This window comes from Hemiscyllium ocellatum, chromosome 7 (genome assembly GCF_020745735.1).
Source record: "Hemiscyllium ocellatum isolate sHemOce1 chromosome 7, sHemOce1.pat.X.cur, whole genome shotgun sequence".
NCBI classification, from domain to species: domain Eukaryota; kingdom Metazoa; phylum Chordata; class Chondrichthyes; order Orectolobiformes; family Hemiscylliidae; genus Hemiscyllium; species Hemiscyllium ocellatum.
This window is the reverse complement of record NC_083407.1, coordinates 91,430,138-91,446,962: the sequence shown is the minus strand read 5'-3', so window position 1 is coordinate 91,446,962 and position 16,825 is coordinate 91,430,138. Positions and strand designations below refer to the sequence as shown.

The following is a 16,825-nucleotide window of genomic DNA, read 5'->3' as shown; positions in this document are numbered from 1 at the left end:
ATAAGATAGTCTTTTTTCTAAGGCATAGAGGTCAGCTTTGAGAGAGCACTGAACTTGGTGAATGAGAGAACTTGGTATAACAGCGAGTGACTGAATGAGTGAGAGAGAGTAAAAGAGGAAAAGAGAGAAGGAGACAGTGAGAGAGTGAGTGATATAGAAGAATTTGATAAAGCATCATCAAAGAACTCTGCACAAACTAACAGTTCTCCCCATGGGAGACTGATTAGCAAGGTTAGATCTCATGGAATACAGTGAGGACTAGCCATTTGGATACAGAACTGGCTCAAAGGTAGAAGATAGAGGGTGGTGGTGGACGATTGTTTTTCAAACTGGAGGCCTGGGACCAGTGGAGTGCCACAAGGATCGGTGCTGGGCTCTCTACTTTTTGTCATTTACATAAATAATTTGGATGCGAGCATAAGAGGTATAGTTAATAAGTTTGCAGATGACACAAAAATTGGAGGTGTAATGGACAGTGAAGAGAGTTACCTCAGATTACAACAGGGTGTGGACAAGATGGGCTAATGGGCTGAGAAGTGGCAGATGGAGTTTAATTCAGATAAATGCGAGATGCTGCATTTTGTAAAAAGCAAATCTTAGCAGGACTTATACACTTAATGGTAAGGTCATGGGGGGTGTTGCTGAACAAAGAGACCTTGGAGTGCAGGTTCATAACTCCTTGAAAGTGGAGTCGCAGGATAGTGAAGAAGGCGTTTGGTATGCTTTCCTTTATTGGTCAGAGTATTGAGAACAGGAGTTGGGAGGTCATGTTGCGGTTGTACCATACATTGGTTAGGCCACTGTTGGAATATTGAGTGCAAATCTGGCCTCCTTCCTATGTTGTGAAACTTAAAAGGGTTCTGAAAAGATTTACAAGGATGTTGCCAGGATTGGAGGATTTGAGCTATAGGGAGAAGTTGAATAGGTTAGGGCTGTTTTCCCTGGAGCGTTGGAGGCTGAGGGGTGACCTTATAGAGGTTTACAAAATTATGAGGGGCATGGATAGGATAAATAGGCAAAGTATTTTCCCCAGGGTCGGAGAGTCCAGAACTAGAGGGCATATGTTTAGGGTGAGAGGGGAAAGATATAAAAGAGACCTAAGGGACAACGTTTTCACGCAGAGGGTAGTACATGTATGGAATGAGCTGCCAGAGGAAATGGTGGAGGCTTGTACAATTGCAACATTTAAGAGGCATTTGGTTGGGTATATGAATAGGAAGGGTTTGGGGGGATATGGCCAGGTGCTGGCAGGTGGGACTAGATTGGGTTCGGATATCTGGACCAAAGGGCCTGTTTCCATTCTGTACATCTCTATGACTCATTGTGTTGGCCTGATGTAATAACATGGATGGAGAATAAACTAAATAATAGGAAGTCATGAGTTATTTTCAAGTTGAAAACTATATAGTAAATTACCATTGCAATCAGAATTCAGTCCTCAACTGTTTTGAATCTAATTAATAACTTTGACAAAGGAATTCAGTGCATTGTGGCCAGATTTGCTGAAAATACCATAATAGGTGGGAAAACAAACTGTGAGTAGGACACAAAGAATCTACAAAGATATGCGTAGGTAATGTGAGGGGACTTGAGATGGAACATAATGTGGGAAGTTTTGAGGTTATCCATTCTGTTGGGAAAGTTAGAAAAACTGGATGTTATATAAATGAAAAGCGTCTAAAAATTGTTGTCACACAAAGGGATGGGTGTCTTTGCACCAGAAACAAGCACTTATTACATAGGAGAAAGTGAGGTCTGCAGATGTTTTAATCCGAGAGCGTAGGGAATGAAGGTGAGGCCTCTGCTGAGAGGCCTCTGCCTCTCCGGCCTATCACCCTCACCTTGACCTCCTTCCACCTATCGCATCTCCATCGCCCCTCCCCCAAGTCCCTCCTCCCTACCTTTTATCTTAGCCTGCTGGACACACTTTCCTCATTCCTGAAGAAGGGCTTATGCCCGAAACGTCAAATCTCCTGTTCCTTGGATGCTGCCTGACCTGCTGCGCTTTTCCAGCAACACATTTTCAGCACTTATTACATAGGTACAACAAATCACTGCTGGGTGAATGTTTCCCACTCAGCATGTGTTTCTGAATTCCATTTGATTGGGGTCCCAAAACCCAAGGGGAAAATCCTGCTCTATTGCTAAAGTGATTGGGAGAACATATATCTAATAGTGGAATGGTACTTTCAAATCACAAACAATTATCAAGGATGTCAAGAATTGTTTTGGATTTGCAAATGTTTCTTTTTCATTCCCATAATATGTTTAGAAACATGATTCTCAATACTCTGACAATCATCCCAAATGATATTTATGTAGAGTACACAAGATGAAATCTTTCAATAAGATTATAATATAACAACAGGCTGTTTCCATGTGACTGCCAGTGTCACTCCCTGTAAAGAGACTGATAGCAGACTGGTAATAATTACAAAATATCACCCATACAGCTGTTACAGACAGAGTTAGAGAATTCATAGACTGGATGTTTGCAGCACAAAATTATACCATTCAGCCCATTGAGACCATATTGGTGCGCAAACTACACTAATCCTACTTTCCAGCTTTTAGCTGATAGCCTTGGACACAATGGCAACACACACAACTACCTGTCTACTTCCTGAATGCTATCACAGTATCTGAAGCAAGCATCTTTGAAAGCAGTGAATTCCACATTCTGGGTTCTCCTCTTAGCTTTCTACCTTCAACATTAAATCCATACCCTAAGTTATTGACTCCTCTACTAATGGAAAGTGTGCCTTCTTATCCACTTTATCTATGCCCTTCTTAATGTTACACACCTGTATCATGTCTCCTCACAATCTTCCCTGCTCCGGTGAAATTAACCTTGGCCTATCCGATCTTACCTAATGTCTCAGATTCTCCAGTCCAGGCACCATCCTGGTAAATCTCCACTGCACTCTCTAGTTCAAATACATCCTTCCTATAATATGATTACCAGAACTGCATGTGGTACGCCAGTGTAGCCTAACTAGCATGTTATACAGTTCCACCATAATCTCCTCGCTCTTTCATTCGATGTCTCAGCTAAAATGGTGATACCCCTAGGCCTTTTTAACTAACTTATCTACCTGCCATGCTGGCTTCATGGATTTGTGAACACCAAGGTCCCTCTGATCTGCAATATTTTTAGGGTCCTACCATTTGTGGTGTAATATTATGCCTTTTTAATCTTCTCCAAGTCTATTATCTCACACCTTTTTAGATTGAATTCTACGTGCTACTGTACTGTCACCTGACCAGATTACTGATCAACTCCTGCAGTTTAAGCTTTCCTCCTCACTGTTTACCACCTACAAATTTTCTGGTTATCCCTGAACCTCTTGATCATACCCTCTGCGTTTAAATCCAAATCATGAAAGTATAAAGTCAAATAGGAAGGGCCACAGAACTCCACAAAGAACACAGAATTAATACTGAAATATTACTGTGAGAATACTACAGATCAACCATTACATGATGATACACTGTTAATCGATCATCCAGTGTTTTATTTATTTTGAACAGAGTCATTGATGAATCATTATTGATTGACCAATATTCAAGTAAAGAACGGTGGATTATTACCATGACATTATGCAGGAGCAGCAGTGTGTGCTATCTGCAAGATATACTGCAGAAATTCACCAGAAAATTCTGAAACACAATCTTCCAAACTAACGAGCACCTCCACCTAGAAGGATGAGGGCAGCTGATCCATGGGATCACCGTCGTCTGCAAGTTCCTCTCCAAACCATTTACCATCCTGACTTAGGAAAATATCATCATTCCTTCATTTTCGTTAGGTCAAAATCCCTGAATGCCTTCCTTGACGGCATTGTGTGTCTACCTACAGCACATGGACTGCAGCAGTTCACAGAGGCAGCTCACCACCACCTTCACAAGGGCATCTAGGGACGGGTATGAAATGCTGGCCCAGCCAGCGACACCCACATCCCAAGCATGATTTTGAAAAATTGCTATAGTCTTAAAATCCAGTCAACTTACTTTAGTAATATTGACCCATCAAACGTAGCTATTGTATTAATTTACAAAACTCAGTGATTGCTGTGAGTCCATTCTTACCATACCAAAAAAGCCTGAAGTTTTCCCTTCGTTAGCTACTTTACAAATGCTCAAAGATGATCACCAAAGGCACATCATAATTATCTGTTTCTTTCCAGCGGGCTGCATAAAACTGATCCATTTATAAACTGCAAACTGTACTTCATGCAAATGTGTCTTAAAAAATGATTTTCTCAAAAATGGTTTCAGCCAAAAAAAGTTGAGCCATAATTTTCTTAGTCTGAACCTCACGTCAGTTTAACAAAAAAACAGTTTGTCAACCTGTAGCCAATAAATCAGGAATAAAAAGAACTGACTCATTTCATTCAGAACTAAATACTGAACAGAGTGAGTTTTTGCCATCTGTTAATCTAGGTCGTACTGTCCTACCTTGGACTACAAGTTCACCAATGCAAAACCAAATGTGTAGAAATTGATAGCAGGAGATGCCTATTGGAATGTGAACAAACATTATCCACCAAGAACCTAAGGCTATTGGATTCATACAAAGTTAACTTAATCTACAGAACTGAATCATAAAAACACCAAGCTTTACTACCTATGCTGTTACTTCCTCAACTGAGATCATCTTCTGGATTTCATAATTCTTTATGGAGTATCCTCTGACTTTATTTGACTGCAAGTATGTGTAGCAGATGAAAGATACAGCCAAAATTTGCATTTCCTTTGAAGTTCTCCTCACAGCTGTTACATATCAAACAGTTTAATTTCTTCCAAATGCTTTTTGGTCCCAGAATGCCGTATTCTCTGGTGACATAGCCACAGAAAACACTTTCTCAAAGGCACATAAGTAAGAGCCAAGTAGCAGCATTTCCTCTATCAAAATGAGCAAAGGGCTCGGTTTTATTTTAAATAATGACAAAACAGTGCATTAATCATTGTTTAAATAATTTTTCTCCATCTTTTAGATTTTAATGTTCCTTTATATAACTTGACCCAGAATTTGGGATGTGTCCTCTTCCTATATTTAACAATGTTTACAGTCTTGGACTCCGTTTGAATTGTCAGGAAATGAAGGCCAAATCCATGTAATATTCTTTAAACAGGAGTCACCTTCTTCTGTTTCTGATGTTGGGCATTAAGGATTAAATCAATTGACTTTCATTTGCAGCAAAACAAATATCCAGTTTCGAGCATTGCTCGGAATACCTTGCAATTTGTTTTTCTGGACCATGATTGGCCCTGAGCTAACCGTTTGCACTGCTTTCTCATTTTGTCCTGAGAAGAATACCCTTTGACCTGGATTATCTTACATGCACATAAATGGGAACAGAGGTAGGAATCTGACATTTGCAACTTTGCAGATCACTGCTTTAGAATGAACAGGCAGTGTCTAAATGACGGACATAATTATCTAATACAAGGCAGATTTACTGAATGAAAATGAACATTAAATGTATTTGGTTAAGGTCACAGTTATAGTTGATATATTTATTACCTTGATGATCCAATCGCAACACAATATGTAGTAAGCTTAGATATTTAAGCTGCAATTTACACCTTTCAAAAAAAGTATGCAAATATTGACTACCCCTTACTCATAATCAGTCACTTGGGTTTCTTGGCTGGTGATCACAAAATCCGGATGACTTTTCACTTATTCCTGCTCAGCAGTCATTCAATGCCAACTTTTGACAGCATTGCAAATTGCTTTTTCATGTGAGGCAGGTCAGTGAATTTGATAAACTAGGGCGCGAATAAGTCACAATAGCTAAGTGCCAGATATTATGTTCAGTTCCTCATGAGGACACACCGTGGCTGAGTTTGAATTGATTCCTCCCATCTGAGGCGATGAGTCTGCTACCTGCCGTCAATCCCCATATAGAACTTTGGCAAAATTCTCAAGTTGCCGCCTCTGTTTTGCTGGCACACCTGCCGAGAGGTGACAGGGAATAAAGTTTGATAAAGCTCACACTTTTTCAAACCTGTGGCAATCACCACCGTCAATATCGGGAGATTGGAAGGAGTACCTCCGTCGCTTGCAAAATGATGATGACAATCCAACAGCAGAACTCTCAAAAGTTGAGCTTCGCAGCATTAAGTAAGAGAGATTGGCATTTTATAATCTCGTTAACTGTTCGGAAGTTTTCTGAATAAATTGCACAAAATTTCCAGGCCCCACACGTTGCTTTTCACACTGTTAGATTCAAATAAATGGTAGTAAGGGAAACTTGGAGAGTGCAAGTCTGTTGACAGACCATGCTATCAGCACACCCCCTAGAGGCTAACTCTGAAATGTCATGAGTGAACAATGAGACTGTCCTGCCTCCAAGTAAGATGACAATGTAGAGAAGATTTGGAATATAAATGTTCAAAAAGGTGGCATCAGAGGAGTATCACCACAAATGATGGGAGTGTTTATAAAGAAAGAAAACATCTGTGATATGAGAAGTGACTTTCCACGTTTATAGTGCTAGCAAGAGATTTTTTAACCATATAAGGGAAATCACTTACAAATTACTGGCATGTTGCCCTCAGAATGTAATTCATTGTGGACAGAAGACCTGTTTGGTGCATTTGTCACCCAGTCCCTGCACCAACTTTGGCGGGTACCCTAGATGACCTTACTTATCTTTTTTTTTACTAATTGTAGTTGTCATTTTCACATCTGCATATTCTTCCCAAGAAGATAATGTGAAGTAGTAAAAAAGATTTGCAATCTAGCTCCCATTTTTATGACAGCAACTGGATCTGGTTAGTCTATACAGCAGAAGTTTTTTTTAAAAAAACTGCTACACTCACATCGTGAGAGAATTGCTCACATCTGCCATATATCTCACTAGGAGTTTGACCCATAATTCAGGTCAAGAGTTCCAATTTTTGCTTGTAATGTCTATCTGAAGCAGTGCTTGAGCACTACACCCTCAGATCTAGAGGTAGAAATATTACGACAATGCTAATGGACCATCTTGCTCAAGGAAGCAAAAGAGAATGAATGAAATATGGCAGCCATCTAGGTGGCATGGTGGCTCAGTGGCTAACACTGTTACCTCACAGCTCCAGGGTCCCAGGTTTGATTCCAGCCTTGGGCAACTGTCTGTATGGAGTTTGCACATTCTGCCTGTGTGGGTTTCTACCCACAATCCAAAGATGCGCAGGCCAGGTGAATTGGCTGTGCTAAATTGCTCATAGTGTTAGGTGCATTAGTCAGAGGGAAATGAGTCTGGGTGGGTTACTCTTTGGAGGATCAGTGTGGAGTGGGTGACCCGAAGAGCCTGCTTCCACACTGTATGGAACCTGATCTTTTTAAAAAGGCACTGATCAAAAATCATTGGGGCTGCTGATTCCAGATCAGATCAAATACCTAGTATTGCTGAATTTAAACAATGGGAAAGTATTGTCTTCTCACCAGAAGTACTTGGTCTGTGTGTGTGTGTGTGTGTGTGTGTATGTATGTCTGTTTGTGTTGGGGAGCAGACAGGTAAAGTAACAGGCTCCTTCATGTCTTTTATTTCTGCTGTCTGAATTTGCGCTCTGGTACTCAAACTCTAGAGTATGAGTTTATACAGCAATGTATCCTATGTATTTCAGGTTGGATTTATACATATAATAGTCATTAATCCTGCATGACCTTGGGGGAGGCAGTGAATTACATATAAGTATTTAAAGGAAATATGTGTCAGCTTCATAAGGAATTAATAGCAGGCAATAGCCATTGATTCAGCAGTCATCTTGGTATCTTGGGGCTCTAATTAATGTGTAGCAGATGTTTGACCCCACTGAATTTATTTGTAGGCTTTCTTACATAGTAAAACTGTGCTACATAATGAACACATTCCACAACTGCTAGATATTCTCACTTGAAGATAAGCAACAGACAAATAGCATTTTGCTGCTAATTGCTATTACTTAATCACTATATACCTCAAATTTGTTTATTATTGACAAAGTTACATTGTAACATGTAGTATGGGAAGAATTATTGTTTTCCTGACAAGTTCACTCTTTACATGGCTCTAGTACCATCATTAACTTGGTTATTCTGTCACTAAAGTAGTGCAGAAAGGAATTTCTCAAGTGAGCATGTCTGCACTAGTATCTTACAGTATAATGTCAGGGCCCCTTTGCTTAAAAGAGAATGATGCATGATGTGTGTGGGGGAGGGGGAGAAGAGGGGAGGGAAACATATGAGAGGAAATGTTACAGGAATGTTAATGTCTGTGTAAGGTACCCCTTTTAAAACAGAGAAGTCTGGCTGAAAAGCCAAATCCCACAGTGCAAGATAATAACATCATTAAATATAATCGGAAAGGCAAAGCAGTTAACATCATGTTTCTTGTTCAAAAGCTATATGTTGTAGCTGTTAAATACATACTACTCTTTATTGTTGGGCATGAAAGTAAAGCTTGGTTTACCTCAAACTGCAGGGAACAAAATGTACACTTTACCCCACCATGAAATTTGACAGTAATGATTTTCAGGTAGCGTTTATTATTTGAGGTTAAGTACTAAAAGGGCGGAGGTATTTGGAAACAATAAGAGGAAAATCATGATTGGTAGGAAAATTAAAATATTACATAAGTAGTACATGGTTTGGGGTTGAGACTTTTCTACATTTATGGAAATAGTTGCAGACATGCACAATGTCTTTGGTTAGAGGAATTCTCATATCACATGGAAAAATAGATAATCATTTCCAGTAATAAGGAATACAAATTTTGGGAAGAAATATCTTAGTAAAAAGCAGTATTTTATAATGCATATTATATTCCTTTCTCACTCATAATATTCAAAAACAACAAGATATATTGACAGAATTAAGATGCAAATCTTCAGATCTTTAACTATGGAGGAGATTAATTTCTTTCAAAATAAAATTTAATAAGGGTTTGCTAATGCAAATAAGCCTTTGGACATTATTTCTTTCCAATATCCATTAACTTCTAGTGATATGTTACATCATAATGTGCAAGGGAGAAAATTGGAGGGGCAAAAAAAATTGGAGGAAACTTCTCATGGAGCTATGTGTAAAGGTGTATTCCAACAATGAGACAAATCAATACATTGTTATGGATTATTGGTCAAAATTAAATGATAGGTTGCGTTGTAATCTCTTGAATTTAGAATGCTAAAGGCTGATCACTTAGAGTGTTTAAAATAACAAAGGGATTTAATTAGTAAAGGTAGAAAACCTCAATCGGTGGGGTTAACTCGAACAAATCCAAGATTTCAATGAAATCCATTTAGGACTGAAAATCTGGTAGCTTGGTCCCCAAATAGCTATGAAACCTAGATCAATTGAAATTTTCAAAACGGAGATTGGTATTATTTTTGTTGAGACCAGCAAAGGACTTGGAACAAAAGCAGTCTCGGGAACTGATGCATAGATCAGTCATGATCTAATTGAAAGAACAGGCTTGAAGGATTGAATAAGCAACTCCTGTTCCTATCTCCAGCAACAATTTCATTTGTTAACTCCCATCAGAGTGTGTTAAAATTAAGGTCCATTTTCCTTATAGGACAGTTTGAAGTAATTACATATTATAGTAATACTTGAGAAGGTATCTGTCTCTATAACTGTGCTGTAACAGCTAGTAATGTACACCTACCTCACAATCACGATAAATGGAAAACTTCTGGCTGCTGATTATACTTTGCATTAGACTTGCTGCTTATATAGGGCATGTTACAGAGCTAAAAATTAACAAGTGTTAGTTAAATCCATTGAGTTTTTTTTTATTTTTGATAGCATCAAATAATACAAGTGATATTAACTATTTTATTTCTACTTTGGTCAGGTTTTCTATAAATGTTCCTGATTTATTCTTCCTCGACCTCAAATACACCAACATTGACATACTCTCTACCCCGAATTAAAATATTGAAATGATCATACTTCTCAAACTCTAACTCATATAGATAGGTTCAGAAAAGGAAACATTTTATGATAATTTTAATTGCCTATGATCTCATCGTCCATTATCCAGCTCTCAAATTGCTCTTTCATCCTGTTAATGGAGGCAGTCTAGTTACTGATTAGTGTTTACTTGAAATGCTTCCTGACTTCATTTTTTTAACCAATTTGTGCCTATAGTTTTGTTCTGCTGTTGTAGTTGAATTTGCAAGTGTGCGTTTTGATGGACTAAAGAGTCTTTCTACAAATGGTCGGAACCATTCCTTTCAACGAAAACAGAACCCGTGATCTTTCCTGATTTTGCAGTCCTCTTACTCCAGCTATCAGCCTCTTTCTGTGCCATGTCCTATCGATGATATTTCACTCACACCTCAGTAGTCAGACCTGAGAACAGGATTCAGAGTGTGGCAGAATCAAAGCAGGGCATAACTTCAGAATGATGACTTTAAGCTTACGGATAGATTGTTGTCTTGGCTGATGGCTTAAAATGGACAATATTTCATTGAGTACAAGTTATCTGCCCCACCCAATAGTTTTGTAGCAGTCAATAGTAGCCACTATCAGGGAGGCATATACTGTGTCAATAAGACCAAGCAATTGAGTTGCTCTGTTTCTCACTGCTCTGCAATAACACAAAATGTCAGGGTTGACGGATGGTGGCTCAGTGGTTAGCAAAGCTACCTCACAATTGTAGGGACCTTGGTTCAATTCCACCCTTGGGCAACTGTCTGAGTGGAGATTGTACATTCTCTCGGCATCTGTTTGGGTTTCCTCTGTGTGCACCGGTTTCCTCCCGTGGTCCAAAGCCGTACAGATTTCATAGACTGGACATGCCAAATTGCCCATTTTAGGTGGATTCCCTATGGGAAATGCAGAGTTATCTGGGTGGGATGATCTTTGGTGGGTTTGTGCAAATTTGATGGGCTGAATGGCCTGCTTCCTACGATGATAACTTGTAGCAGTTTTCCGAATGGATAGGTAAGCTGCTACCAGTGGCAGTGGAGTCTTACTATCCTGACACCATCTGGAATACGGCACAGTAAAAACCTGAATGGTCCTGATCTTCATCACTATCAAGCAGCAATAATTATCAAATACTTAAAAGGCATCCTCTTCGGGAGACCCCCTAAGCAATTTCTACTGACAATATCAAGGCAGCCACTTAGCAAAAGCCTGTCCTCAGCAAAGTGGGTGGCAGATGTGTAAATGAAGAACATTTAATGAGCAATACTGGAAATTGTTGCATTGTGAACATATAAGTGAGTTGTCCCAGAGCTTTATATATTGAAGAAGCAATTTTTCCTCCTGTTTTTTGAATCTTTGTGAATTTTTTTTTGTTTATTGAGCATGGTAACTCCTAACTGGCTGGTGGTGGAGGAGTAAAGTCAAGAGAATCTGTGAAGGATGAGTAGACTGCGAGAAACCATCAGTGAGAAAAAGGAAGGAGTGACTCAAGCTGAAAATTCAGCAACTCAGTATGGATAGAAGGGGGCACAAAGAACCTGCCAGAATATACCCCAAATCACTCCAGAGTACCATCACAGCAACCCAGACATTCATTTTAAGCAAGACTGCAACTTAACATTGCCGAGCTTGTGAATGGACCAGATTTTCCAGCCCAGTGATCCATTCCCCAAACTACCCCCCTCCCCAACCAAAACCCATTTGTAGCTCACCCAGGATTGAACATCACTATCCCCCCCCCCCCCCCCGCAGTAATCTCAGTCCCTCTCAACTCCTAAATCAGGGGTAGCTCCAAGTCGGAGGGAAATTCCCTTCAAAAGCACCATCAATCGGCAAGGAACTGGGATGAAAGATCTCCCCTCCAGAGCTGCAGTTTTGCCAAGTCCCACCGAAACACCGATTTATCCTCCAAACTAACTCCAGCCTCTTTTTTCCATTTTCATGGGTAACCCACCATCTCCCACCAATTTCTTTGGCTAAAGTTGAAATTGTCCCCCATTAGTGAACAGTCAACTATCATAATCTGATTCTTTGCAATCTTTCGCCCGACGAATACCCATTAAATTGATCTGTATGTTTTCTCTGTGCAAGAACTTAGAAGGACCTGTGTGAAATGCCAGCTGTCATACTGCTATCTGCTCTCTCCCTCCCTCTCTCTCTCACACACACTTGACAGGGTTCTTCCCAATTGATATTATCTCTGAAAATCTGAGCAACTTGCATTGACCTTCCTTGGCCTTATTCTTGATGAAGGACTTTTGCCTGAAACGTCGACTCTCCTGCTTTTCTGATGCTGCCTGACCTGCTGCGCTTTTCCAGCACCACACTCTCGACTTCTGAGTCCTAGTGGAAAATGTGTTGCTGGTTAAAGCACAGTAGGTTAGGCAGCATCCAAGGAATAGGAAATTCGACGTTTCGGGCATAAGCCCTTCATCAGGAATCATTCCTGATGAAGGGCTTATGCCCGAAACATCGAATTTCCTATTCCTTGGATGCTGCCTAACCTGCTGTGCTTTAACCAGCAACACATTTTCAACTGTGATCTCCAGCATCTGCAGACCTCATTTTTTACCTTCTGAGTCCTAGTGGTCCACATGTATCAGTGACAGTAAGGGACCAGTCCCTCACAGCACACACTCCCACCTCCATCCTAGCATCACACTATTTTATAACACTATCCGAAATTGCAGGTGGGGTTGTATCACTACGCTAACCCTGTGCTTATAATGTCCTACTCTTTGAAAGAGTTTTTTTTTAAAACGGTGTTGCTACTCTCTTCCAAAGGTTGGAAGAGAAGCCATCTTCTTTTTAAAAAAAAACAGACCTTGTTACTTTCCTAGTATTTCCTAAAATCTCAGGGCATAGCCTAACTCTGAGCCCTCCTGCTGTCTCCAAACTGGGATCTCGGTCCTTCCGCCCGATTCCTCACCCAAACAGAAGACAAACGGCATTTCTACGATCCTGGGGGCTAACAGTTCGGTGCACGTTTTGAACAAAGTGGACTGACAATTCAGCTAAAACATTACTTTTTGCTGAAGACAGTCAGGTTTTCAAATTTCCAGGTGAAAAGTTGTGTCTGTCATAAGACTGCCGATGAAGTCTGAGCTGTGATGTCACCCTTTTTAAAAAAAATAAAACCTTTAAGTTATCTCCAGAAAGTGACTTGAAAGAAGTTCTGAGATTTGCATATTAATGAACCCAAACCTGCAATCTAGTTTGTTCAATAATTCCACGACACTGTGATCTTTTGCTATAAATTCTGTGTCTTATGATCCTGCCCCATGAGTGGCCTAATGAAGGAGCAGCGCTGTGAAGGCTAGTGCAGTTGGACTATGACTTGGTTTGGTGTGATTCCTAATTTAAACATCTGACCGTACCGGTATCTCTCTCTCTCGCCAATTCTATTGCAAGTCGAGCACCTCCTAAATGAATAGGGAGTCATGCTTCCATTCATGGCCATTGTGTTGCCTTAATGCTCAGACTGCGCTCAGTTTGAGGTTGGATCTCAGTAAGAATGAATGAAAAGGTTGGGACTATATCACTGACGGCACTAACCCTTGTGCTGATAACGTCTCTATTCTTGGACAGAGTTTTCCAAGTTTCTGGAGATCTAAAGCTGGCAGTGTGAGTGCCCTCCACCCGCAGGGTGTGCTGCCGGAATTCACGGCGAAGAGGAGACTGTGGAGCAGTCCCTTTTTAAATAAATCGGCCTGATACTGTCATGTTGAGTGCGAAAAGGCGATCGCGTTTCTTACAAAGCGTTGTGGTTAGATCCTGATTTGGAGATGCCAGTGTTGGACTGGGGTGTACACAGTTAAAAATCACACAACACCAGGTTACGCTTCGAAAGCTAGTGTGCTTCCAATTAAACCTGTTGGACTATAACCTGGTGTTGTGTGATTTTTAACTCGTTAGATCCAGCAGAGATCCGACAAGCCGTTCTTTGAATGAAAGATCAAATCCCGTATGGGCAACCTGGTAGTTTACACCTGAAGAGCGGAATTTGTAGCTACAACGGAGGCAACTGGTTTATTTCGCCCACCAACAGCAAAAGACAGAGGACATGAACTGCACTGGCCTGGAGCGGTTCGCTTTGTCCCGAGGCTGCTGTGCCTGGGTCTCTGCAGGATGCCTGTCATTTTCACGTCCAAACTCGATACTGCCCACAAGCACTCCCCTCTAATTCCCCACGTCTCTCAACTTCTTACTGTCATAGCGATCATCATCGCCGCACTCTCTTTTTTCTCTCTCACACACACCAGCACCTTCCTTTCCTGACCAGCTCTCTCTATCCCCGCCCAGATGTTGCTGTTGAATTTGTTCTCTTTCTCAGCCTGGTCTCTCTCTCTCTCAGCGCCTTTGTCAAAAACTCTAACCCGAAACCGCTTTTTAAATTATTATTCCCTTCCTTTTCTGTCCCCTTCAACCCCTCCCCCCCCAAGCCCAAAGTCTGTCTGAGATAACTAAAAGGCCCCCGTTAGATTGCCCGCTTTGTTCCCTTTCCACACCGAGCCGTCACACTCGGGAACCCCATTCAGCAGCAGCATGTACACTCTAACCCGGCGCTAGATAAATACAGCGAGGTTGGGTATCACTCTCCCCAGCCCCCCACACGCCCCTTTGCAGTAATCTCAGTCCCCCTCAACTCCTAAATCACGGGTAGCCCCCAATTCGGAGGGAAATTCCCCTCAAAAACACTATCACTCGGCAAGGAACTGGGATGTAAGATCTCCCCTCCACAGCTATAGTTTTGCCAAGTCCCACTGAAACAGACTGCCTTGTCATTCCTGGCTGATACCCTGCTCACTGACAGATTGCTAAAACGCACACTTACTTTCAAGTTTCAGACAGAGAGAGAAAAAAAAGAGAAAAAAAAACTCCAGCTCTCGGTGACTTACCCCTCAGTTGCCTGGCGGGAGAGTCCGAGGTATTGTCTCAGTTTTCACTCTCTGGTCATTCCAGGGCCAGGGCTGGGGAGAGTTGTCGGTGCCCGCCGCTGACTTGCCCCACAGTGGGAGGTAGCGGGACTGTGGCCGGGGGCAGGGGGGGGTTGGTGGGGGTGCTGCTGCAATGGGAAGCTGTGGCAGTACCTGCAGAGTGAGCCCAGGCTGGGAGCTGACTCGATGGAGGACTCACACCGATCAGAACTGGTCACCCCCTTCCAGCTCCGAAGAGACACGCCCGCGACTCCACCAGATTTATAAATTAAAAGCAGACCCGGGAAGAGCCTGAAAATGTCAACCTGCTGAGCTCACTGGGCGCTTCTCCAAACCTCCTTTGCTTCCTCTCCCCTGACTCCGAAAACCTCAGCGTCCCTCGCTCGCCGGCGACTTTAGACTCTTCTGAGCAAAATGAGCTGGAAAAGTTCGCTCCATTGGAGACGCCCACTCTTCAATTGGCTAAATCTGTGCAGATTTGCAAAGATTTTTTTTTGAGAATGTGTTTCTAAGCGAGGCAGCGCAATAAAACCTGCAGGCCAGGTATGCCTGTGCTCAGGAGCTTGGTAAAGAGCGAATTTCTACGGAAAGTTGAAGCCCCACTGATGTGAAATCGGCCCAGCGTTGAGGGGAGAGTTTTTATTTCTTTTGCCGGGGTGTTCCTGCTCCTCGGATGCTGCCTGACCTACTGTGCTTTTCCAGCACCGCTCTAATCTAGACCCTAAAGCGTTTGGGAATCTGGCTTCAAATTCCACCATTGCAACTGTTGGAATTTCGACTCGGTTAACAAATTGAAATCTACTATCAGCAATGGACAGCTACCACTGTTATAAAATATTAGTGCATTCACTAACACCATTTAGGGTATAGGATACAATCTGCAGCCCTCATCTGGTCTGGCCTGTATGTGACTCCAGACCCAAAACAATGTGCTTGCTCTTAACCATTCTCTGAAATCTCAGCAAGCCACAAAGGCAGCTAGGGATGCGCACTGAATGCTAGTCAGGTCAGTTACACCATATCCCATAGAAAATTAAACAAACAGATAGGACAGGCTGACGTGGGTGCATTTTAATACAAAGAAATACTTTAGTGAATTAGGATTGAAAAGCAGAAAACAATGCGCAGATTTTATGTTCAATGCTGAAGGGGATGGGGGTCACTGGATATTTACTGTTTCAAACTGGCTAGAGATTTTTATTGGTGTAAACGTACTGTCACAGAGTGTGATAGAGACAGATTCATGAAACCCCTACAGTGTGGAAGTGAGCCATTCAACCCATCAAGTTCACACTGACCCTCATAGAATACTACAGCGCAGTACAGGTCCTTTGGCCCTCAATGTTACGTTGACCTGTGAAACCAATCTGAAGCCTATCTATCCTACAATATTCTATTTTCATCCATATGTTTATCCAATGACCATTTAAATGCCCTTAAAGTTGGCAATTCTACTACTAAAAACAGCATCCCACTCAGGCCAGCCCCCTACCCTATCCTTACATTTACCATGAACAGTCCACCTAACTGGCATATCTTTGAACTGTGGGGGTACCTGGAAGAAGCCATGCAGACACGAGGAGAAACTCCACAGACAGTCACCCAAGGCTGGAATCAAACCCAGGTCCCTGGTGCTGTGAGGCAGTAGTGATAACCACTGAGCCACCATGCCGCACATTTATTTGAAGTTTTTAGAATTGAATGAAATAACCATCATGAGGGAGAGAAAAAAATGTTTGCAGGGTCATGGAGAAAGGCAAGCAAGTGGAACTGGCTGAGTCATGCGTGCAGGGGGCCAGCATGGTTACAGAAGGCAGAGTGGCCTTCCTCTGTGCTTTTGCCATTCTATGATTCTATAATCTTATTTAATGGGGCACGCTCTCCAGGGGTGTGAACAGCAGCATTCCCCAGTGAGGATCCGCACAGATTTTCAACTGAGAATTTTGAATTAGAATATTTACAGTCAAACACATAGAGAAAG

The 16,825-nt window shown here is 41.7% G+C and overlaps 1 protein-coding gene across 1 annotated transcript in view; it reads right to left on the bottom strand.

Moving 5' to 3' along the window:
• Nucleotides 1–15,203, bottom strand: part of LOC132817645 (collagen alpha-3(VI) chain-like) — a 159,424-nt gene extending 144,221 nt beyond the window's left edge. Inside the window, exon 1 of the mRNA XM_060828145.1 lies at nucleotides 14,806–15,203. The gene's annotated coding sequence lies outside the window, so the exon portion shown is untranslated. The remainder of the gene's footprint in view (nucleotides 1–14,805) is intronic.
• Nucleotides 15,204–16,825: the final 1,622 nt, after the last annotated feature.